Source organism: Rhinolophus hipposideros (genome assembly GCF_964194185.1).
Source record: "Rhinolophus hipposideros genome assembly, chromosome: 2".
Taxonomy (NCBI): Eukaryota; Metazoa; Chordata; class Mammalia; order Chiroptera; family Rhinolophidae; genus Rhinolophus; species Rhinolophus hipposideros.
In genome coordinates, this window is record NC_138048.1 from 4,325,419 (window position 1) to 4,347,663 (window position 22,245).

Below are 22,245 nucleotides of genomic sequence, written 5' to 3' on the forward strand. Positions count from 1 at the left end.
CTTCCCTCCCAAACGCTGACTCGAATACAGTGGAAGGTGATGTGGAATAAGTGTGATGCTCGTGGTAAACACTAGGCAGCCGAGCAAAGCAGGTGATCGCCCCCACAGCAGAGCAGCACGGTGCAGCGGGTTCGCCCCCATGCCCAGCTCAGCTGGCACGGCTTCCGGCAGGGAACACTCAGTGGGCTGTTTGGGAAGAACTTCTGTTCCTTATGTCTGAGTATAGGAACCTTGCAAATGGGGTACCTAAAAGTCACCCTTCCAGAGACTTCTAGAAATATATACTAGGACAAGTAATACAAGGGATTAAGAATACTGAATTTAAGCAGATGGAGATCTTGAGCGAAAATATTTTGGTTATAGGTGTTATTTAGCCAACTCATTTATATTTAAGCTTGTGTGCTAAGCCTAGCAACCTGGTCTCTGTCTTATTCACCACCATGTTTCCCTGAAAATAAGACCGGGTCTTGTATTAATTTTTGCTCCAAATGATGCATTAGAGCTTCTGTTCAGGGGATGTCATCCTGAAACATCATGCTAGGACTTCTTTTCCGGGGAGGTCTTATTTTCGGGGAAACACAGTATATCCCAGTATGCTCTTGCTTGTTAATGAGCAGAAGCTGAGTGGAGGCAAATCCTGATTGTTTGTATTCTAGGACAGCAAGTACAAAAAGATTGCTGTAAGGAGTGGTAGTGAATTTTTGGGACCCAGGGCTAGATACCATCAGGCAAAACAAAGAGATCAAAAGCGCACGTCAGGAAACACATGAAGAATAGGAAGCCAAATCCAGAATGCCAGCTGAGGAGCTAAATCAGGAATCGACACTGAGTTCTCTAGCCCAAGAACGCTTGTGGACAAGAGAAACTACACATTGGGTTAAAAACAGGAGTCTGAGAGACAGTGTGGTAAACAGAAAAATGACGTATCAGTTATGGGCAGTAGGTATGTGGAGAGATGCAGCCATTTTTTGTTTGGCTACTCTAAGCATAAGTAGGAACAAATGTCAAAAGGCATGGCTGGATTTTGTGAGCCTTGAATCTTCCTAGAATGTTGCTTCTTTTAATTGGGGATCCTACAGGGCTGCTGTCCATCCTCTAGGATGCTGCACCTCTGTAACTTGGGCCAGTCCAACTTCATAATCAGCTGCAGTAGATTTCCTTATTTAATGACAAGCATTTCCCACTTGCCTAATATTTTCTGCAGCCAGATTGTATTCTGATTTGTCTCATCCATGTAGTGCCATACTCATATAGCCCCTGCTGAAATCATCTGACAATAACCAAGCCTTGTCCCTATTGTATGTATTATTAATGCTGGGTCTGCCTTGATGTGCCTATTCCTTCATAGCATACATCTAATCTCTGCACCCAGTTTCTTAATCGGCCAATTAACAACCTCCTGTTTCAGTTTGGTCCTTACAAGCTATTAGGATGATATAAACACTCACAGATTAACCTGGTAGCCTTAGATACAAAGCCTTAGCCGTAACAGAAACTTTGTTCTAAAGAGCAGATATGATTTAAAATGAACTTGATGTCTTAGCTTCAAAAGAGGGAGAAAAAAAAAAAGAAGACTGAAATATAAGTGTGCATGCCATCAACAGGCTCAGGCCTCAGGCTCCCTCCTCAAGGCCAGCATTTCGTCTGGTGAAGTGATGGGGAATCTGCCGTCTCATTAGGTGTCTGGGCACATGGTAGTCATGAGACAGCCCTGTTGCTCAGCCACAAGGCACGATCTTTCATCAGTCTTTGTCTGGAGTTGAACAATTCTTCTAGAACTTTTCACCTCTTCTTAGTGTTCCCAGGATACAGCCTACCTTTGTATCAGACATTACTGGGTTCTTGAATTTGTGTATAAAACTATTCTTTTTTTTAATTTCATTTTGTCAATAATCTTACCTCCTAAAACAGGAGCTTGTCTGCCATTAGATTTGAGATGTCCTTGATCTTTAAAAATGTTTGTTTTGGTTTTCCAGTCACTCCTACTCAGATAGAGGAGCTATCTTTTCACCTGGGGTTATCTTCAGAACCCCCATTTCCTGGTCTGAGTTTCAGATGAAGTGCCAACTATTTTTATTTTTTTTTATACAAAACCTCTTCTTGTAGCTGAGAAACAGGTGCGCTAGTTCAGCTGGAGTCTCCCACTAGTAGAGCAGGTCCTCCAATAACATTGTTCTGTTCAGTATCGTTTAGTTGTAATGTTGATGACAAAGAGACAGGAAAAAAATGATTCCCAGCCAGGGTCACTGTCTATGTGGACAGTGCATGTTGTCCCCATGTCTGCGTGGGTTTTCACCAGGGACTTCGGTTTCCTCCCACAGCCCAAAGCGGTACACGTGAGGTTGGCTCATTGTCCCTGTCTGAGTGAGTGTGGGTGGATGTGTGTGACAGTGTGCCTGTGTGCCCTGTGATGGAAGGGTGTCCTGTCCAGGGTGGGTTTCTACATGGCCCCCTGAGCTACTAGGATAAACTCCATTCTGAACTGGAGTAAGGGAGTTGGAAAAGAATTATCTCCTTTATTTTTATTCATCTTTCTGAAAGTATGAGTAGCTCATATTTATTTTAGTGTTTAATATTAGAAATGTTTTGGGGTCTTTATTTAGAAGTTTGGTGATGTTTCTGTGGTTAAAAAAAGAAATGCCATCAGAATTTAACTCTATTTTTAGCCTTTGGTAAAATTGGTTGTTTATGTCATTTGACTTACAGTTGCAGTTTCCAAGAATCTATTGGCAACATTAAGTGAGAATTTACTGTAACTGTGTGGGCTAACTATGGCTCAGGACTGGTACTCAAGATCGAAGGTTGAGAAAAATAAGTGTATCATTCTATAGTTTCTCATTCTCTGGGAGGCAAGCTCATTGCAATGTAATAGACCAAAGTGACACATTAGAAGCTCACTGGCCTCAAGAACTAGGATTATTCCCCTGCAAAGAGCTCATCCCTCTGCCAAGCAGGAGGCTAAATTACAGGTCTGAAGGGAGCCTTATAAGCATGGAACAGGACAAGGGAGGCCGATGTGCGCAAAGTGCTTTTGTCACATTATGGGACATGGGTGACATCCAGATTCATATTAAAAAGATTCATGATGAAATAATTTTGGGATCAGCCCTTAAAATATTCTGCTGAACAATGGAAAACAATTTAGTTTCTACCTTTTAAATGTCTCATTCTAGATTTCATGTATACTGTATCAGAAATGTTATGACATCACAGCTCTTAACTCATATCTTTAAATATAATAGAGTTTTGGCGTGGCACCTATATCTTCTTGGTCAGATCCAAGAAATATTTGGGTCCCAATTCATTGATAAAATTTCCCTTTGAATATGTAATTTCTGCCCATTTCACTTTCAAGATTTTATATTTGTGTGAAGTTGTCCCTAATTCCTGAAAATGAACATAATATCTGTATCGCATAAATAGCATATTACCCTCTACAAGGAAGGAAAAATGGTAGGCAATGGCCACTTCAGGGTAATTTATTCATTCTTCATTTATTTAGATTTTATTTTAAAAAACAGCTTGCCTTGAAGTTTAAAATGTATTGGCCTCATTTCTCAAGAAGAAAATGCGGTGCTCTGGCAGATTCAGAAATGTCTTTGCTTCTATGTTTTATCAGCATATGGTAAACTTTGAGGCCAAACATCCAAATCCAAGCTCTGGATCATTCTTTCAAAAGTACATAATCTAGGTACAGAAACTCAACATTTTTATTGGATAAATTAAAAGAATGTGTTTAAAAATTCTTAGTCAACGAAATATATAGACTAACAAACAACCTATAAACAATAACCTGACTTACGAAGGGACCCATTACTGTATGTAATAGGATTCCACAGAAAGCCGTGTAGTCATGCGTGCTCCAACTGTATTGTACAGACTGAAAAGTAATTTTACTTAAGTACATTTTGAAACATACCATCTAATTTTCCAGTCCATGGGTGATTATTTATATGTATTTTAAGCATATAAATATTTTTCTAGTTTGATTTGTTTTCACTGAGATGAAAATGTTGGCAGCAGCTTCTAAGTAAACAATTTAGCTATATCAGGTGCACTGATATTTTATCATGAAGTAGAGATGTTCGGTACCTTTACTGCAATTATTTTTTATGACATTTGGAGAATGATGGAATATTAAATATCAAACATAAATTAAATCTGGGTATTTTCTGCTCTTTTTCATTCTTAACACAACTTTCATAATTGACCTTATTTAGATATGAACCACCCGGGAAACAGCACTGTACATATATCTTGACAAATACCATCAGAAGTCTTATTTCATTAGCCCGACATGTCCTTAAGCACTAAATTGCTTTCCATTTACCAAATACAATTGGAATTAATTTATATGAGTTTTTTCCAAGGTGTACTTTACATTTTTGCACATTACTCTTGTAATCCTGGTTATATTTCTAAATCAGAGGTAGAAATAATCAGCATTCACTTACACACTTGATGGTTTGGGCATTAATTCCTAGTACTTGTGACGAGGATAAGAGCTTGAGATTTTACGCTGCCTTTTAAACTAACAAGTTTTCCTGCCACAATTTCTTGGATTTTGGTAGAAGACATACCACTCTTCGTTTAGAGACCAAGGACTGTCTCTCTTACAGCATAGCAAGCAGCTCTAGCTTCCCGTTTTCTTCAGTTCCCCTTGCCCCTAAGTCTCACAAAGGCACATGGAATGCCCCAAGTGGATGTTGCACACACAGAAGTTTGCATTACAGCTGAGGAAGTTTAAACTTAGGCTACTCAGATGTTTTCTAAAGCAAACCTGTCCAAACTTTTCCCTTGAGTGACATATTATCTTTGAAATGCTGGGTTGTAAACATACTTGTGCTCTGTTCTGGAGAAAACTACTAATTCTATCTTCCAAGGCTATTCCCTAAACATCATTTTAAAATACTTGGAATAAAAGATGGCCATGCCTCTACTTGCAAGATGTGCAGAAAAACAAAAGACTCATGGAGAATTGTCTCCCAACCATACTTTATAGAGATATATTTTTAATGGTACCTAATAAGCAAAAGTCTTCTTGATCAGTAACACTGTATTATTTTAGATATGACATGGGAGACTGAATATTCAAAGGAAAATGGCCAGACTATGTATGAAAATAGTACTCTCTCTTACCTTCAGTTTCTTCAGGAATGAGCCCTGAAAGCCCAAGAGCAACCTCTGTATAAATCAGTCCCAAATGGTAAATGACTGCCAGCTTTCCTATTTTCCCTCCACGCTTCCAACTAAATACCAACCACAGAAAGCCAAATATGGTATCCAAAACAATCATACAAGAGGCCCCATTTCTAGTTAGCCAGGCCCCAACTTTCCCCTGCTACCAACCTACAATCAGGAATACCTTACGCCTTTCCTTTTTTAAAATGTTTTTAAAATTTTTACTATAAAACTTTCCCAGTCCCCTGCCTGCCTTGAGTCTCTGCAAAACACAAGTGATGGGCCTCACACTCCTGTGGTACAAAGCTCTGTTCTTTTTCATCTCAGTGGTCTTCATTTATTCCACAATTTGCATATTTATACAAATATAAAAATTAGAACTGGATCCAACAATTTAATTTTTATAAAAAAGAAACACATTAAGACATGGGTATGGCAAGTGTGTGTATGTGTGTGTGTTGTTTTGGAAGATCTGTTTATGGAGAGAGTCATCATAAATTAACCCTGTACAATCACAGGAGCTAGATGAACAGAGACTCGTCTATTGTAGGACATTGTTTCCAGCTAACAAGTACCTGAAGGGCTTGGCTTTTTCTCCTGACTTTTATGCAGTTGGAAATTGTCTTTCTCAAGAAATTTGATGTCAGTTTCCCATTGTCTTGCTCCACAAATTTCAACAAAAAGAAAACTTGAATGTGCTATGGAATTTCACAGTGTCTTTGATAACATTACGTTTGACATATCATTTCTTACAATCTCCCTTCAGTTGGTTAAGTTGGAAAAACCTAACAAGGGAAACACAGAAATAATTTGGTCAATATCCCACAATGAGTTTCCAGTTTCCTGCTCTATAGCTCTGAGATCTGCATGCCTCCTGGTTTCCAGGACTATGTCTACTTGATGGTTTCGAATGCAGAAAATACACCAGCCTTAGGGCTTAGAAATCATTTCCCATGGAAGACAATACTGGCCTTCTGAATGCTGAAACTCATGGGCTTGTGGCTATGGCTTTCTGGTGTGCCAGGATCTCCTGGCAGCTCCTGTACCCTTCAATCAAGCAGTTTCACAGGCTTGGCACTCTGGAAGACAACTACCACAGAGGATGATCCATATGGTTCCACCCCGATCCCTCAATAAAATGCAGCAAGTAGCCTCACCAATGATGAGACTGCATGTAAGTAGCCTGTAAGTAGCCTCACCAATGATACCATTTTTCATTGTGCCCATCTCAATGAAGGTGGTGCTTTCTTTGCAGAGGCACAGGATGAAGTCATCTGAAGGCCAAGGGAATCAATGATTAACAATCTCCTGATCGATCTTCACAAAATAGATGTAACCAAGCAGGCTTAAGAGGGTAATGAAGATGGCAGCAGAGCGGATCATGTTGCAGAGGGTGAAGAGTTAGCCACAGGGAGCAAGTGACAGCGGTGAGCTAGCGGAAGGGGAGCTGAGTGGAACTCCTGGCTGATGGCGCTGAGGGGCCAGATGGTCTCGGCAGATGGCCGAGGCGCTGCTCCTCCTCCATGGCATGCTCACCCCCACCTGGCTGACCCCTCTGTGTGTGTGTGTGTGTGTGTGTGTGTGTGTGTGTGTGTGTGTGTGTGTGTGTTTTAAAAGATCTGAATTAGAATTCAGGGGGGAAAAATCTAATCTAAATGGTATAATCTTTGTGGATTTACAAGTATATTTTTGACGTAGTGTGGGTATTCATCATTAATAAACACAGTGAAAATCTCAGTTTTCTTAAATTATACATTCAGTATCTAGATACTTATAAAATGTTGTTCAGAGATACTCACTATAAATAGCTTTAAAAAATGCCTCTACCCTATAAATATTTAAAATATATTGAAAGTTTTGTGCTTTTATAACCTTACTACCCATGAAATAGTTTAGATGAGATAACCTTCTAGCTGTTGTTCTTCAATGCAGAGGAAGAAAGAATTGTGCAAGCGGTAGCTGGCCTTGTCGACACTGGTGACATTTTGCAGCAAATGAAGAGCCCTTATGAAATGTGCAAGTTGAAAGGTAAGAGGCAGCAAGATTTAAAAATATACCCTTATTATAAAGACCAAAGAAATGTGGTAGAGAACTTGCTCCTCTTTATAGTTTTGTCTATAGTTGGCAGATATTAGTTGCCCATGCATGTTTGTTTAATACATGAATGAGAATATTTTTAGAGTTAGTGTTGCAAAGCCCTTAAATTGCCTTTGTAAACTTGAACACTGAGGAGGAAGGAGGAAACACATGGCTGGATTAGCACCTTATCTGAGTGTTATCAGGATGGAGGATGATTTCAGGCATACTTTTTAAAACTCACCTTCTTTCAACCGTAACTCACACCCGACTGACTGCACTGAACGGGATGAAACTTGTCACACAGTTACTAAGGTTCAACATGCTGCTTCCTGTACTGAAGATCCCTGCCTTTCTATTGAATGGCATTAGGCAGCAGCATTCACCATATTTTGTGATCACAACGGAAAGGCTCTGTGTCACACATCACTTCTGTTACAGCGATTTCCATTAAGTAAAAACATTACGATGTGTCCTCACCCACCTTATTCACTGGATCTGGCTCCATGTAACTTCTGCCTCTTCCCCAAAGTCAAAATGACCATGAAAGGAAAACATTTCAAATCAAATTAGTGTGTGGAGGCAGCCATGACAGTGAAACTAAAGATGCTCATGATAGAGGACTTCCAAAACTGCTTCAGAAAGTGGCAAGAATGATGGGATAAGTGTGTTCGAAGTGAGTGCAAGTGTTTTGAAGGGGATTCGTGGCAATGTGTCTTTTACTGTGATATTTTTTCTTTAAAGATTTACTGTATTTCTTGATCACACCTCACATAAGGGCATTTCAAGAATCATATCTATAGCATTCCTGACATATGACTATCAGCCTCGGACTTCCTTTTCAGAAAGCTCTTTTATTGTAAAGCATCTCATTTCACTTTCAAACAGGTTTAAAAGTTAAAAATATCTGCCTGATCATGAGGAAAAATGGACCATCCTATAATATCCACCCTGTTATTATGAGTTATTGATAAGAATGTAGACAGCAATAGGGCTGCATAGTCCTGTTGCACCACCTAAGTTGGCAGCCACCTGAGTGGCACACACCTTTTTCCTTCCCACTCCACTCCAAACTCACATAGAATAGGGGTCTGTGATTGGAACCTGATGGCTAAAGTATGAAAGGAGAAAAGTGTTATGAGAAAAGGAGATATGTACATTTCTTAGGAGGTAGGGAAGACCACTTCGACACACTAACAAAACAGAGACAATTCTATACCTAGCTCAGATTCTAAAAAGAATGGTGATATGCCAGGATGAGGAGCATGACACTGAGTTTGGGGTCATACAATGAGTTCAGCATAATTCATGTTGAGTTTTAGTAAAATTTTATAACTAAGTCCTTTAGGCCACTGGTTCTATAGAATCAAAAATGTGTGTGAATCTTAACCTAAAGCTGTTTATTAAGAGTCATCAATATGGAAGTGACTGGCATGCAGGAGTGAGTGAGATCAGAGAAGGGAGACTGGCAGAGAAAAATGAACAGAAGTTATTTCATTTTTGAAGACTGCTAAGAAGCGATGCCATAGTGCTGATTAAGGATAGTCAGTGATGGATCTAGAGGTAGATATATAGGAAAAAACAGAACGATGCCTCCCCTGGCTCACCTGAAATATCGTCACATAATAGCTCCTGGTAATGGCTGTGGCCTAGACTGTAGCCACAGACGGCTCTACTTCTGTATTAAGGTAATCCTTGAAATTCCCCTAAACTGTGCCTAAAGTGAGTCTCGGGTAGTTTTTTGTCATATTTTTTCACCCCACCCCCTTGCTTCTGTGTTATGAAAAGAAGGAACAATTTCTCTTGAACAAATGACAGAGTAGGATATAGCATATACACTTAGAAGGTAAAACTGAAAAGAAGAAAAAAAAACACAGTTTACTGATATATCATGCAGAAATAATAAAAATATTTAGTTTTCAACTTCTAGAAGAATTCATTGTGGTTTCAAAATCTTGTTCTAGAGTAATAAAAGTCCAAGTGGCTAGATAAAAATGCTAATTTAATTGGCTTTTAGTTGCAGCACTGTGAGGTTTGGGATAATTACCAGCCATTCTCTGTTGCATCAAATGAATGAGGCTTAACCAACCTTAAGACTATCAGAGGAAAATCAATATTCGTAGGAACCTGTTGCAAGTTCTCTTCTAGTGTGTTTGATTAGTCATTTTCCAAAGACTTCTATATGACCTGTAGCAGGACATTCAAGTTTGATTCCTTAAGTTGTTTTTCTTTTTTTCTTTTTTCTTTTTTAGTAATTCCATTAGGCATGGAAGTCAAGGAAGAGCAAAGACTTGTCAGTTATTGGGGATACCATCTTTGACTGACTTTGGTTGGTGTTGCATTTGAGACTTTTCTCAGGAAGAGTAGGAGTGAATGCTTTAACATCTGGTCAATCTGACTTAGTGAAGAGTTTACAAATTTTCCAGAAAAAGTGACTGTTTCACTGAACTGGTAAAATCAAGCAGTCATTTTGTTGTCTTGGGAAAGCAGGTAAAGTGAGACTGAAGTAATCCAAGCGGTTACCCAGCTGGAACTATTTTTTTGCAGCAGGGTGAATTTAATATCTTTACTCCATGAAAATGGATTTTATTGTAATTTCATATTTATAAAAAGAGGTTTGGTCTAAATCATGTCTCAGGTGTTTTTGATGCTTTATGTTTTTATATCAATTTAAAGTTAAATTGAATTTGTTAGTTGGTATCTTCCAAAGAAATCCTTGGTTTGAATTCCTTTCTGGCAAATATTACTATTTAAAATCAGACTTGAGTGCAATTGAGAACAAATCTTTTCTTTAACACTTATCCATTTCCTCTAGCTTTATTTCCATTTCCATAATACCCCAAACTTTGACTCAGATCCCACTGTATTCATGCTGTTCTTACTAGTCAACTTGGTGACTTTTTGAAATGACAGCATCCTGAGAAACCTTAAAATTATCACAATCTCTCTGATACATGGCTGTCTCCAGTCTCAATCCTCAATTCTTAAATAAGGGGAAATCATCATCAACCTATACTTTAGATTCGAAACCACACATTACTATTCTTAGTTCAGAATAAGACCTCAAGCATCAATCACAATACTGTGTTGAGAGTAAATTGTGCATTTTGACTCGTGCAAACTATATGCAAAATCAAAGGCATAAATACTGCATCCAATAAAACAGCATCCAAATTAGGCCTAGGACTTTCAAACCTCTAAAATCACTTTGTTTGAGCCTCTAGGACAGCAGTTTGCTAGCAATCCCATCTCACCCCAGCGAACACATCATCTCCACAGTCAGTCTCCTTTCTCTCTCTCTCTCTCCCTCTCTCCCCTGCTTTCTCCCTCCCCTCTTTCTCCATCTCTTTTTTCTCTCTTTCACATATGCATACACATACAACATGCACATTGGGCAGCATTCACATGTGTTGGGCACTCTGTGATGTTTTTAGATCCAACTCTCACTGTCTCACTTATCAACAGGAAAACCTCAATGACTAATTTGTAAAGAGCAAATTATTTGAAAACTGAAGCTTGTATCTATTGTGATATGTCTCTCGAATGATGTAAACTTCTTTGGTAGGTGACAGTTTGGCCCCCGAAAGGATACATCTGGTCATGCTGGTCCAAACTCCTGAACACATCCTTCATCTCCCTCCAATCCAGCAGCCGTACTTTCAGCAAACACTTCACTATGGAGCTTTCCACCTCCAAGGCCACCGCTTAAGTCTTTGTCATCGTGTCTCTTGCCTGGGCCACGGAAGCGTCCCCTTTACTGGGCTTCTCTCTTCCACTATCACTCTGTGATGGCCCCCTCTCCACACCACAAAGAGGCTGATCTCCTAAAGATCAATATCAGTTCAGATGTTGCTAAAGAAAACCATAGAATTAGACCTAGACATTCCCTATGTCTGAGAAGTCCTTGCAGGCCAGTTCCTGCCTATCTCTGGGTACACTACTTAGCTTCTCCACTTTGTTCACGGCTCCAGCAGCTCTGCTCAAATTTCTCTGAGAAAACCTGGAGGCTTTCTTTGACTTAACACCTTTGCTTTTCCATGAGTCTGACTCATCCGGGCGTGGCATATGTCTTGGCTCCTTTGCATGCTTAGCCTTCATCCCCAAACCCCAATCGCTGCTTCTCCCCATTACTTTCCTTCACAAAACTGTGTTTACTGCCTTTATAGCATTCAGCACACACTGAACTTACTTTTTTCTTTTATTTATTCTGTGTTTATTTTCTTCTTGTGCCCAGTAAAATGCGAGTTTCCAAGGGCAATACCCTGTCTTTCTTCTTCACCTTTGTATCCACTGTATGAGGACTCTGCCTGACCAAGAGATGCTCAATATTTATTTAATTATCGATCCATGAATTATTCACTAACAATTCAAGAAATTCAATTCCAGGTACCAGTTATCCATTTTACAATGCCAAGTATGTTTTACATGTTCTGTAGTGATACATGTTACAAGTACACAGCCTCCAAGACATAAAGTAGGATGACATAATGGAAAGAACATGGATTCGGCATCAGACCAAAGTAGACTTAAATTTCAGCTCTAATGCTCATCTGAAGTGACCTTTTTCTAGTTTTGGAAGTCAGGATGGTTTTTAAATTTGGGAAAAGACAGAGGGTAGTGATTAGAAAGGGCACAAAAGGGATGTGTGTAATGTTTTATTTCTTCACTGGGCAGTGCTTACACAAGAGCATTCACTGATAATTTTTTCTACTTGAACTTATATGTAATTTTATAAATCACATATATTATATAAATTAACTGTATGTAATTATACATAATAAATATAAACAATATTTATTAACAATGAATAAACCTAAAGCAGTTAATTCAGAATTTGCAACACAGAATATGTTTTTGTTCTATGTATCAATCTTTTCTTCTTTTGTTGCCTCTTTTTTCCTTGATAAATCTTCTCCATGCTATTAGAATTCTAGGATGCTTATAATCCATATTTTCTTCGAAACTCTTCAATGAAGAATATGTGTACATCTTAGAAAACGAATGTGGAAACCTAATAGGAGAATGATGACCACAAAACCTTAATGACTTTTGGACTTATCAAAATGGTGATGGTAGTAGTAGTTGTGATAATAGTTGTAGTAAGATGTGCTCTTTTAGAGGTTGTTGATGGGAATTTCTAAACTGAGGATTGATGATGGTGATAATTGTTGTGGTACAGATTGAAAATACTTATTGACTAATTGGTGTCAGTCATTCCACTAAGCAGAATGTGCTTCATCTCATTTAATACTCACAGTATACCTATATAGTATGTTTTAATGTTATCCCCATTTTACATAAAAGGAAATAGATTGTGTCAATGGCCCAAAGACAACCAGCTAGTAGTGATGGACCTGAGATTCAAACCTGACTGAAATCTGACCTCAGGGGCAAACATTTGTAGGGACAAATACCATGATTTTGCCAGTTTCAATGAGCATGGCAAGCACAGGATGAATAAAAGTCTCCTGTTACCAGGGACCTTCCACATGAACATGATGTTACTTTAACACAATTGGTAAATGCTATTCCAGAGGGAAGCATAACACCATGAGAGCATGCAGTGACTACATCTACTCCATGTTGATGCTGACTGTTTTTTCTTACTCTCCAGTAAGTGCCTTTTCTCATTCTGAAAGCAATCTATATTCAATGAAACACAATCCAACTATCCACAGATGTAAACTGAGGACACATTTAAAACAAAGAAGCAAAACATTTATAAAGCTATCATTTAGCATGGTATTATCCTTTCAGACCTTTATGGGCAAAATTTTGCAGAACTGGAATCACAGAGCACACCCTCTGATATCCATGACTCGGGCCTCACCATATGTTTTTTCAGCCTAGAATATTATTCCTTTTAAACTTCACCTATCAAATTTCTATTTATTCTTCAGGTTTGAACTTAAATGTTACTTAGCATCAAAATAGAACAGCCAATAATTTCTATCTTTGGACTTGTCAAAATTTATATTTAGATTAGAAACACATATTTAAGCAAATAATTTAATATTTACTACTAACTCTCCCTTAATGAGCATTTCTTCCATCTTTGTCATAGTGAACCATGTTGGAAAAGTGATCACTCATTAACAGCCCCATTTCCATTTGCAGGTTGTTATATTTAAATATTAGACACTGAGAGTTGTAACTTCAGTGATGGAAGATTTTCCTGAAAATAATCAAGAAAGAACTGCTTGATAAATATTTGTTGAACTTATGATACATTATAAATGTAACTTAATTGATTATTTTTCTACCTGAACTTTTAAAAAGTCTGAGTAGTGTTTATTACATGTCTATACCATAAAGTGTTTATTAATTCTGTATAGTTGAACAGCTACTTGTTGACATTTTTACATTATCATGTGTCTTGTAGCAATGCAAATACCATACTTTTCAAAAAGATCTACATTTTAAGACTATTGACAATTAAAACAGTAACAGAGCATAGTAAAATAATTATTTGAGATCAATACATATTCAGAACAGGCCATTTATTCAATAATTTGAATTTGTTTGGTGTCCTGGAAAAGCAGTCATATCTAATTGCGTTTTCATCATCCACTTTTCCATTTTTTTTCCTATTTTTGTTGTTGATATCATGTTTTGGTTAAATATACATAGATTATCCAAAGTCTCTAAGCTCAAAAGTAAGAAAAACAGTGAAGAAATAAGTATCATTTATTAACAATGATTTATTTAAAACACGACACATTAGAGCAATGCTTATATTTTGAAAGTATAATCTAACTTTTCTCATACCAATTTATTCAGAGCTCTTCTATAAATCTTGAGTGGCTGTATTGATTTATTTGGCATTAGTAGTGTTTTTGCATGTCTGACAACTTAAAAGCAGAAGTTTAAGTACAGTTATGATTTATTATAATACAATTATCATAAATTAAATGGTGTTACTACTTATCTTGCTTCATCATCTCATGTTATCGTTGTATAACTATAAATATAATTCAAGAATACATTTATCTGTGTCACCTAATTTTATACCTAAAACACTCTTCAAGATTTAATAATTCTAGAAATTTAATTATGTGGTAGATTGATAATTGACTCCCAGAATTCCAATTTTATTTTCCTCCTTAGTAATAAAACTAATATTACTTGGGATGATAATGAGTCTGTTAAGAGACTAGATTTCTGTAGCTTCTTAGACAATAATGGAGCCCAGAAACCAGCTCTGAATTGTCTATATCTGTATTTGTTTTCATAAGAATTTATAACCCTTTGTGTCTGCCAAGTCCAGCCAAGTTATTTTGTGTGCTTTCTTATATATAACCAAACCTAAATTACAATATATTGATATTTACCCCAATATCAGACTATACTCAGAAACCAGATTGACAATTTTATTGTCCATTGTGTATGGAGTGTCTGTGAGTTTCTCAACTGTAAATCATAAGTAGAGGAAATAAGATCCACCATTGCCTGAGACGGCAGATCTGATAGGAGATCCCAAAGAAGTCCATGGTTTTCTTCCACTAAATACTCCCTCCTTGTTTTAATTACCTATCACTGTGTAACAAATGGCTACAAACTAGTGCATTAAACCAACAAATGTTTATTTTCTCATAGTTTCTATAGGTGGAGTCTAGGAATGGCTTTGGTGGGTTGTCTGCTTCAGGGTCTCATCTGAAAGCTACTGTCAAGGTGATAACCATGGCTGCAATCTAACCTTGATATTCGTCTGGTGAGAGAACACTTCCAAGGTCGCGTGGGTCATTACAGAACTCGTTCCTGATTGATACCTAGAGTGACACTTCTCTTCTTTCTTGGTTCTCAGCCAGAGGTTGGTCTCAGTTTCCAGCTGGTTGTTGGCCAGAGTTCACCCTCACTACCTGGCCACATGAACCTCCCCAACATGGCCACTTGCTTCATCATAGCTAACAGGAGAGAGAATCTCTAGCAAGACAGATGTTAAAATCTTGTGTAGCATAATCACTGAAGTGACATCTTGTAATGTCTGTGATATTGTATAGGTTAGAAGTGAGTCACAGGTCCTACTCTCACAAAACAGGAGGGGATGGAACAAAGGTGTGAGTACTAGGAATCAAGGTTAAGTGGGGGTCATCTCAGAGTTAGGATGCCACAATCTTCTGAAACACTTTAAAAAATTCCCTTATCTGTGAAATGTTTTCTATTACCATTAATACTTACTATCTTTTTAATACTTAGCATTTTTTTGGAGAATTTTATTTTGCAACAATTCCTTTGAATTGTTCAAGGTCTGAAGATTAAGTTCACAAATTCATCCTAGAAGAAGTGCTGCACACCTCATTGCTGGATATCATTATAGTCACCTTCAAAATCCTCCCCTTGGGGAGCTGTGCACTGATGCCAGTGCCTAGCCCACCTTCAAAGAAATTTTGGAACTCTTTTTCTGGAATGGCCATCAGAGCTGTCGCCATATTGCCCTTGATGTCCAGAATGTCATCAAAATGTCTTCCATTCAATATTTCCTTTATCTTTGGGTACAGAGAGAAGTCAATGGGGGCCAGGTCAGTATGGAGGTTGTTTCAATACAGTTATTTGTTGACTGGAGAAAAACTCTCTCACAGACAGTAGTACCCTGTGAGCTGAATTGTTGGCAAAAAGTTCAAGTCATCTAACTTTTTCATACAGTCTTTTTAGCACTTTCAAATGGTGAACTTGATTAACTCTTTGTCCATATGGTACAAATTCATAATGAATAATCCCTCTGATATTTCAAAAAGAAAAGGTTAGCGACATTATTGCAACAAGTTTGTGAACTTAATTGTCAGACCTCGTATGATTCCCAAATAGTCACAGAACTTTACCTGGCTTTGGAGTCATCTACAAATATAAAATATACTTTTTAATTCCTTCAACCATGCTTCCACAGATATTGAGTAATTCCAATCTGAGTATTTATCTCTGTTGTTCACCATTGAATCAGCTCAGAATAAAGAGAAAACCCCCCTTAAATTGATTGTATCAATTTTAAAATAAATAGTAAATGTATGTAACTGTACTGTACAAAAAATATTCATATACACATTTTCCAGCTTATTGTTCTATAATAATATTGAACACAGAATATATGAGAAGACAAACACTTTGCAATCAAGGTGAAAGTTATACAATGAAGTTAATAATGGGAGTAAAATAAAAGTTTACTTTTATTTCTAGACAAAGATTAAACACTTAAATCAGGGCCTGGAATATTACATAAACGAAGAGGTGTATGTATTGTATTTTCTAGCACAATTCCCAGACTTTTAATCTTAATTTCTGAGTATGCTTTGGCATGTTTTAAAATATATGAAACTTTGTTACCCTACTTAGAAAATTGGTAATGATTAGAAAAAAAAGAGTTAGGAATGTATAAAGATTTGACAGGACAGAAACAGAGAGCTTTGCAATGCAGCTTTGAGAGAGATAAGAAAGCTGAGCTAAATATACTGCAGCTTTAGGACTGCATTGCTCACTGTTAGGGAAAAGGGAGATGATCTGTGAGTGGAGGAACTGACTTTCCATGGGGTTTACTGCTAGAATCAGCTAAGATCTGGCGTGAAGCAATATATTATAGTGTTTACAAAGGCAAATTGTGTGGAATACTGAGTTCATATTTTCACTCTCAATTTATCTGTTGGAGGGCTATGGTATGATTTATTATATTTGAGCCACAGGTTCTTTTTTTAAAATTAAAGTTTATTGAGGTGACAATTGTTGCAAAAGTTACATAGGTTTCAGTACAATTCTGTAATACATCATCTATATATCACATATATAGGTTTCAGGTGTACAATTCTGTAATACATCATCTATATATCACATAGTGTGTTCTTCCATCACCATATATTTGATCCCTTTTACCTTCATCTACTACCCCTTCCCTCTTACCCTCTGGTAACCACTATTGTCTGTGTCAATGAACTTTTGTTTCTTCATTTCTTTATCTTGTTCCTTTGATGATTTGTTTTATATACCACATATCTGTGAAATCATATGGTTCTCGACTTTTTTTGTCTGACTTATTTCACTTAGCATAATAATCTCAAGATCCATCCATGTTGTCACAAATGGCACTATTTCATCTTTTCTTATGGCAAAATAGTATTCCATTGTGTACATATACTACATCTTCTTTATCCAATAATCTATTGAAGGACACTGGTTGTTTCCATGTCTTGGCCACCATACATAAAGCTGCAATGTAAATCAGTGCACATATATCTTTATGGATAACTGTTTTCAGATTTTTTGGGTAGATAATCAAGAGAGAGATTGCTGGGTCATATGGTAATTCTATTTTTAATATTTTTGAGGAACCTCCACACTGCCTTCCATAGCGGCTGCACCAATCTGCATTCTCACCAACAGTGTATGAGGGTTCCTTTTTTCCACAGCCTCTCCAACACTTATTATAAGACTTGTTGATGATAGCCATTCTAACTGGCACGAGGTGATATATCACTGTGGCTTTTATTTGCATTTCTCTAGTGATTAGTGATATTGAACATTTTTTCATATGTCTATTAGCCATTTGTATGTCTTTGGAGAAATGTCTATTCAGGTTCTCTGCCATTTTTAATTAGATTGTTTGTTTTTCTGTTCTTGAGTTGTATGAGTTCCTTATATATTTTGGATATTAGCCCTTTATCGGAAGTGTTGTTTGCAAAAATCTTCTCCCACTCGATTGGTTGCCTCTTTGGAGAAAAGACAGCCTCTTCAATACATGCTGCTGGGGGAATTGGAAAGCCACATGCAAAAGAATGAAACTGGACTGCTATCTGTCACCATGTACCAAACTTAACTCAAAATGGATCAAAGACTTAAATATAAAATCTGAAACAATGAACTGCATAGAAGAAAACATAGGTAGTAAATTTATGGATATTGGCTTCAAAGAGCATTTTATGAATTTGACTCCAAAGGCAATGGAAGTAAAAGCTAAAATAAATAAATGGAACTATATGAAACTTAAAAGCTTCTGCACAGCAAAAGAGCCTCAACTTCTTAATCTGTAAATTGGGTTTAAAAGTCATATGTCCCAGGTGTGTTGTTGAGCATTCAATGAGATTATGTCAACAAAGTGCCAAATCAGTTCCATAAATGATGTATAATTGTAAAACTAAAATAGAAAACTGATGGTGTGTGTGTGTATGTGTGTCTGTGTGTGCTTATGTGCACACATGTATTTAGATTGGAAAGGTAAGGCTGATAAATGGAAAATTATCCTTGAGTATTTCTCCTGGAGTTATTCATGGTAGCATACCTAGGAAGTTCATTTCTTCCTGAAGTTGATTACCATATATCCCTAAGCTGATAAAAGACCAGAAATGGAATCTGCCTCATACAGTTTTTGTTTGAAGTGCTTAGCACATTTATTGGCTTATAGTAGGCCCTCAACATACTAATTCCCTTCTTGACAATCCCCCAGTCTATTACAGAAATTCATTAAAATATCTCTGGATTCAAATGCTTTTCATTTTATAAAGTAAAATTTCTTTTTTCTTTTTTTTTTCTTTTTGTCCAAAAAATGCACTTAAAATTTCTAGGGAGAATCACAGTCTAATTTACTCTTATTACAGTAAAGCTTTCTTACAGATAAAAATATGAAATGATGTTCTTTGTAGGAAGAATGTTTGAAATTAAATTTCAGAGAAAAATCCATAACTACAAACGATGAAACTTGTAACTTGGGTATTAGGTGATACTCTACTTTCAAAATTATTCTAAGAACATTTTCAGCATATTTATTAGAAGCATTTGAATTGGTATTTTAAATGACACATTGCATGGCCTTATCTCAATTGCTAAAAATGAACCTCAGAAATTTTATAGAAACCAGAATCTAATTACATCTGCTCTTGAAAGCTGTTTGCTACATTGCAAAGTTGCGTTAACATTTTAGACTTTGAAAACTTATTCAGTGGTGTATATTTCTTGTCTTTGCATGTTATCAAGTAAAATGTTTTTAAATAATTTTATAATGAAATTAAATTATTCCTATCTTAATTCATTTATAACAAGGATGGTATAATTGAATTTTATGGATATGTATTTTCTAACTGTAAAAATCAGTAATAATGAAGAATCCATATACTTGGAATTAAAAATAAAACTGAAGATGATTTCTAGTATGTTTATTTTCTGTCAATACAGGTGCAGCATAGACCTGAGTGCAAATTTCCAAACTAAGTGCTGAGATATAGGAGAAATGTGCTAAGTATATGGCGCTTGTAAAATTTGCAGTATTTTGCATAAAGTGACTGTGGTAGCATATGATATGTGAATTGCCTGTGGTATTTAGGGACATACAAAAGAAACATGAGAAATCTACTCCCATTTCACTAAGTCTTGACAAATGTTGGAAAAATATAAAGCCAAACCTGATGAAATAATTAAGATAAGCAAGAATTCTCTCAGACAGCTATTGCATATGGAAACTGCACTAAACTTGTAGTCAAGAGTCATGAGTTACCTCCCTGATTTTCTACTTGCTAGCTGAGGTAAAGTAGCAAGTCATTTAATAAATCCAAGTCATGATATCTTTATCAGCAAAATAGGGATACTAATACCCACCTTCCATAGTTGTTACGAGGCTTAAATTAGACAGGTGAAAGACCGTTGCAAATTCCTGGATAAATGTTTTTCATTACTAAAATGTATATTAAAGTATTTTGTTAGTTATAAAGCACTATTCATCCCTAAGATGTTATCATTGTAATGCAGCATACAGATGTTTTTCCTATAATATCATTATTTGAAAATATGCTAAAAGTTTACTTATTCAGCAAACAGTATTCCCCATAAGATATATTTGTTCTGGAGTTAAGAAAAGGTACAAGCAATTACTAGCTATTTCCATTTATTACTTATTATCTATATTAATTATGATACTGAAAATGTAATGGACGAAGTGAGACCTGTACAAATGCTGTACCTGGGGAAAAATGAGTTAATTTAGGTCTTCTAAGTAGGAATTAGATTCTTTTTATTATTTTTTGCAGGTAATTATTTTCTCTTCCTAAAGGATTATTCACTTGCTTCCATCTCACTGTTGTTGCTACTAATTCTTTGGATTCAGATATTGATTTAGACACTAGTTATGGAGACCTGAGAAAGATGTAACGATGTTGAATCTTTTTTTGTACAATAGTTAATTGAGAGGAAATGATATTTACTCTAAAGTTTGTTTTGAATATTCATCAAGATATTCTTTGGTCAATTTTTTAAATAAACATTCCCCATCATTCTACCAAAACATCTCATGCCAAGGATACTAATAATTTCTATGTCTGTATTTATAAAGATCATGTTTTAGTCTCATGGAATTTAACTTCTCATCAGCATTTTATTGAACTGATCATTTCTTCACAAAACACCCTCTTCCATTAGCATCCATGACACCATGCTTTGCCTATTCTTCTTGTACTTCTTAAATTACACCATTTCATTCTCCAAGGAGTCATTATAATTAACCCAGAGAATAAGCAGAGCTCCCAGGTGTTCTCTTTTTTCTCACTGTGCTGCTTCTGCTGAGGCAATTTCATCATTTTCCTTGTTATAATTTAGCATCCATGTAATAATCACTCATCAACATATGTAACCAGACCAGTGCACCAGACCTATATATCCAGCTACAACGTATGAGTACCAGACCTATATATCCATCTACATACTCAACATTTCCACTCCTCTGTGATGTTTAATCTCATCTCAAATTCAATATACCCTAAAATTAAACTCCTGATCTTATACTGTCTCCTAACATAAAATAAATAAGAAGGCAATAATGGAGCATTATTCCTTGTTTCTAATCTAACATTTCCTGTGTGGTGAGTTCCGACACCTTCCATCTTGACACATAAATCCAAACTGTAGGTATTATCATCAACACTAACTTCTCTCTCCTCAAATAGTTATTCTATTTTCAAGTTCTAACAAATTTACACTTTCAGTAGATTTCCTACTTATCTACTTCTCTACCACCATCCTCCTAGTTCAAACTACTATTTTCACCCATCCAGACTATAGCAATATCCCCTGGTCAGTCAGTACTCTTAGTGTTTGTTCTGTTCCCGCTCTAATCTGTTCAGACTATAACTCCTGTTCTATTCTTAGGACACAAATCTGATACTGTCACATCCCACACCAAATTAATTAATATCACTTTTTTGCTTCTCCATTGTTCTTAGAAAAAATTCCAAAGTACTCAGTGTTGCAGAACTCTTGCTTAGCTGCCCGTCTCCTTTCGCATCGACTTTCATTGCTCTCTCACTGTTCTCCAATCTTAAAGGTTTTCTTTCATTTTTCTTTCCTTGGGTCCATTAAACATACTGTACTTAGTTAGCCTTGATCATTTTCATCAACCTCACTCTCTTCTGCTTGTCTCTTACTCATCCTTCCAGAACTAGCTCAAGTATCTTTTTAGCAGAGAATCTTTCCCTGATGCTCCTATCTGTTCTGGTCCATTCGTTAAAAGCTATCATATAGAATGTTCCCTTCCTTTGTAACAGTCTGCTCAGTCTCAGCTTGAAATGGTACCCTTTTGTGTGCAATTATTTGAGTAATGTCTGTCTCCGTAGACCTTCAGCACCTTGAGAAGAGCGGCCAGTTGTGTCGTCACTCACACTGCAGTACCGAGAGCGTGATAGCCTAAATAAATATTTTAGACGTATTATTGTCAAAAGGCTGCACAATATCTAGGCTTATTATAATATTGTTATTTTATGCCTGTGTATCTATTTATTATAGTCCACAATCACTTCCTTAATCCACATCAAATTGATCGAGAAGTTATTTTGTGAAGTATTTTTAATAATATTGATTGATAGTCAATTTATATGGCATTTCTATGATAAATCATTCATGCACCTTCAATAAATAGGATTTATAAATGATTCTTTTCTATATATTCAATTCACCTTCCTTTAAAAGAAGGCATTTAAAAGAAAAAGGACCTGGACTTGTCTTATACCCGTAATGTTAAATGGAAAT